The sequence below is a fragment of the Aythya fuligula genome, chromosome 8 (genome assembly GCF_009819795.1).
Source record: "Aythya fuligula isolate bAytFul2 chromosome 8, bAytFul2.pri, whole genome shotgun sequence".
Taxonomy (NCBI): domain Eukaryota; kingdom Metazoa; phylum Chordata; class Aves; order Anseriformes; family Anatidae; genus Aythya; species Aythya fuligula.
Genome location: NC_045566.1, coordinates 2762801 through 2767571, shown reverse-complemented (window position 1 = coordinate 2767571; position 4771 = coordinate 2762801).

The following is a 4771-nucleotide window of genomic DNA, read 5'->3' as shown; positions in this document are numbered from 1 at the left end:
CACTTGTCTTTTTTTTTTTTTTTTTTTTTTTTTTTTAATAATAATAATAGTGTCCTTCTCTTCCAGAAAGGCTAGCTGTGCTGAAATTGGTCTATTTTCATAAAGATGATAATGTTTTATATGTTAATAGTCTTTAAAATGTCATTTATAAATGTACTTACTAATTATTTTTGTTCACTACTAGTTGGATGAGTGTAATGTCGCATCGTGCTAGTGAAGATAGATGGCATTGTTTAGAGGCAGGTGTGCTGAAATGTGCCTGCGTCCTGGTCTTGCCCTCGGAAAAAGCTGGGCTGGCCGTAAGCCTGAACGTGATCCTAGGGTTGTTTCGGTCCGGGACAAATCCTGAGCAGAGGCTGTCAAATACGTGTTGGTTTTATGTCATGGGCACATATCCGTGGGTTTTGAGACCATCTTATTTCTGTTTGTAAGCAAAATTTGAGGAATTCTTGTTGTAAGGGTAGAACTCTAACCTGTTTCACTTCCTAAGCCCAAATAATAATTAATGTGGTAATTGCAACATACCTCTCTTCCACTGCGCTGCCCAGGATGTAAGTTTGATATATCAGAAGTAATTGCCAGTTGCAATACTGATATAATTATATAGGCTGAATTGTGAGTTAAGATACTATTTAGCAGTATGATTTTATAATGGTGTCTCATTAAGCCAGCTTTGGAACCTTAATTTGAGGAGTGAAGATAAAGTATTACCTTGCCCCACAATTTTTAAAGGTTATACTATTAAATTAACTGCAACCAATCAAAGCAGCTAAAAACAATTATTAGAAAGGAGTGGTGTTTGTTTCCTGTTTCAGCTATTATAATGTTGAGGCTTCTTTCCTACTAGCGCAGCTTTTAGATCAAAGCAAATGGGGTCTGGATGTTTAAAGTTTTGGGGTGTGAATTATTTTTTTGATATGTTATTACTGTACAAATGATTACTTGATGGTGTGTGTTCTCAAACTGCAAAGAACTGTACATAAATAGTTCCGTGTTTTAACAAATACAATATTTAAACTATGTATTAACACTGCTTGGAAAATAAAAGGTGTGAAAACATTAACTGCATGTGCCTCCTTTATTAATACCAGGTCCACTAAAAGTGAATGTAATCCCACATCTAAAAAAAAATTAAGGTGTAAATACTCTGTTTATGTGTAATAAAGACAAATTTAATTGTTGTGTTGTAAACCAAATGTTAACCCATTCTAAGTGCCATTCAGGCACAGAAGACACAAATCTGATGATTATTTGAATAGATAACGTGTACACATTAAAAAAGCTTATTTTCTGAGAAAAAAAGTGACTAATAGCTAGATGTCAAGCAGAACTAAATCATGTATACACGTCAGAGCTGGGGTGTGCATCTTCAGGTGTTAATTGAGTTAATATTCTGAAAAGCCAAAATGAGATTGTGATTTCACTTGTTCTCAGGAAAAACAAACAAACAAAACAACAACAGCAGAAACCACATACATCATTTGTCTGAATTAGTAACCTCTGCACTGTTAAATCACACTAATAATTGGCACGGTATTTTTACATGCTGCATGTGTATGTGAGGGTGTTCGGATTGGATCTTACTTAGTATTTTCCATTAATAGCCCAGAAGAGGGAGTAAACAACATATTTATGGAATTTAGATGTCAAAAGGAGGGGAATTGTGAATGTCAGTGAGAACCAGAAAATAGAAGACTTCTGTTTAGTGAAGCTCAAGTTAATGTAGCTCTAACAAAAATAATGCAAAAGTGTCAAGTGGTTCCTTTGGGTAACAGTGGAGAGGAAATTACACACAAAGTTGTACTTTGCTTTCCCATTTAAGAACCAAAAATGCAGTTCTATGCTGCATCACTAAAAGCTGTCACGGAGCGGGGGGATACATTTGGCATAATCTGGTCTCACTGATGCTCTCCTGTCTGCTTACCTTTCCGTGAGGAAGGCATTAACTAATTAAAGGTCGCAAAAGAACAGTAAAAATGATCGGGAGCCTGCTGGGACAGATTGAAGGAAGATAAACTTGGAGCTCTGGGCCTTTGGTAGGCTGTGGCTGAAGAGAGCTCGGGGTGAGAGGGAAGCAGGACAGTTTACAAATGCACGCTCTGCCTGCACTGCTGAGGAGGAGTTGGAGGGAATGGCAAGAGGCCGTACATCTTCAGCAGAGGGGAAGACAGCCAAGGAAAAGCTTCCTAGAGGGGAATGCCAGGCTGTGTGCTACTCACACAGCAGTGTCAGAAGTCTTCCCGTGTCAGGCTGTTCAGAAGCAGGCTGGCCCAAAGGCTAACAAATGCACAGTAAAGAGCAATCCTGCATTCAGCACATTAGTTGAATCAATAACGTCTCTCCCATTTACAACTTTGTTGTTGTAGTAATAATAATAAAATATAAAAAGCTCTACAGGCTTTTAAAGCACAGGAGTCTACAATATTTGTAATGAAGTTGAGAGCAACCCTCAGTTTTGTAAAACACAGAAAAATAGAGAGTTGTGCACTGGGCTTTTCCCTGATGGTGTTCTGGTTTTGTTGTTGAAAATGCCAGAACCTGCACAACACCAATATCCATTTTTTTTCACTCCAGACCTACACAGAGGCCTGTGACCCCTTGGGGTTTAACCTCACAGCCTTGCAGGGACAAGCCCAGAGGCTGGAGGCTGGGGGAGGCCGGGCTGCTGCCATGCAGCCCCCTGAGCTCACACTGAGGCCCAGCTGAGACCACAAGGCCTGGCTGAGACCCATCCTTTGCAAGTTTTCCATGCCCAGGCCTTTGTGCCCATTGACCTGCCTTACGCTCACACACAGACCATGGAGGTCTTTGACCCCAGCTGGGAGCCAAAGGATTTATTTCCCCTTTTCCTCAGCTCCACTGGCTGAAGTTCGGGTACCTCCAAAAATCCCACGTGCACGTACCACCGAAGCTAGCTCTGTCTTTGGAAATGCGCTGCTATTAAAAGGGCTTTTGGTTTGGTACTGCTGTAATAGGAATGGTCAAATGGAAATATAAGAGCTACGGTATGTGTGTTAAAAAGAAAAATGTAATTCTACCACCCCAACAGCAAACTTATCTGTAAGGGAGAAATAGTTTCATTTGTCTCAGCCCTCTTGCAACTTGTTCATAAAGAAACATAATGGTTGAAAACCATTGCTAAATTTAAATAGTTTTTTTTTTTTTTTTTTTTTTTTCCTTTTAAAACTAAAGGCAAGGTTTCACTGCTGGAACAGCTGCCATTGTTCAGTGTGCTTCCTTAATCTGTTACCAAATCCTTTTGTTTACCACAGTGCCATTTTATTTGAAGCCAGCTCTAAGTGGCTGATAAAACTAATAGCTATTTTCAGTTGTGTTTTTTTTTTCCAAGTTTCTCATACAAGACTTGGTGTAGACAAGTCCACAAGTTGCCCTGGTGCTGAAGATCCATGTACAGTGGTGACACAAGTTAAATTACCAAGTTACTAGAAATTAATGTTTTTCAGTAACTACAGGGGACTTTAATTGGAAACTATGTTAATCGCATAGTAATTCTCTTTACCTCGTCTGCATTATCTCCTGAAAACTGTGCAATTAATTTGTGTCATCACTGTTGCTGCTGCTGCCTTCAAACACAAACCAAATGAGCATTAGTTACTCACACACCCAGCAGTGGCCTATTTCCTTAAAGGACTGCCGCGAATCACTGACTGATGACTCGCTGGCCTGACTGAACCAGACTGCACGTACCACAGAAGGTGGCAAATAGTTGTTCTTTTCAGAGAAGTCTGATCTTGAATCACCTAATTACCTTTCTTTGTGTGTTTATAATACCTAATATTAGCTTGACACTAATATTAGCAGCCCTAGGACAATAAATGAGTAGCTGGGACTCTTTCTTCCCCTTCTCAGAAAAAGATTGGCTCCATTTTGTGAGTCTGCAGGGTTCCCCTTGACTTGCCTCTCATTGACCAGTGAGCAAAGCCTGTCATGCTTCCCGATCTGCAGGTGAAGGTGCTCGGGGTTGTCCCTCCCTGCTGCGGCTGGGACTGAAGTGTGGGTAGCCCATGGGGTGCAGCACAAAGGACCTCAAGGCTGCCACCCAGTCACTCTTGCTGGTCCCCAGTACTTCTGCAGTATGGAAAACTGAGGCCTCCCTAATTTGATCCTGAAGGTCTTAGAGCAGCTCCGCTCTTGTGGGTACAGCAAGATGGAGTCTTGTTTTTTTGTTTTGCTTTTATTTTAACTTAACCCTCTAAATCAAGAAGTGCTGGTAATGGAAAGCAGGCTGGTGTGTCTTTTAGGCATGGTGCAGCAGTGGATTTGGGGATGCAGGGAAGGTCTCTCCTATTTGTCATTAATTACAGCAAGAAAGTGGACTCACTCTGGAGAGCTGATTTATTTCCAGAGTTATTGACAATCGTTTAAACCAATGATGGAATGAAAAGCAAGCGTGAGTTATGAAAGGTCAATAATACCACAAACGAATACAAACAGCACATCTGAAATCCAGCCCACCCTGCTTTCTGCTCATGAAACATTTTCATCCCAGGTGACACGGGTGGACAGCTTTTTGGTGAGGCTGAAGCAGCAGCTCTTCTTGTGCTACCAGGAGCCTCCAAGGAGGCAGAATACACCAAATAACTTTGTGGTCATGCTGTGCATCATTCGGGAGCATGGCTGCAATCTTTCTTAGTGCTTGGAGCACATTTCCCTCATCCTGTGCTGAGGGCTGCAGATCACAGTTGGGTGGAAATGGCACAGCAGCACTCCTGCTGAGCACTCCTGTGCCATCCCTTTGGCCAGCCCCTGC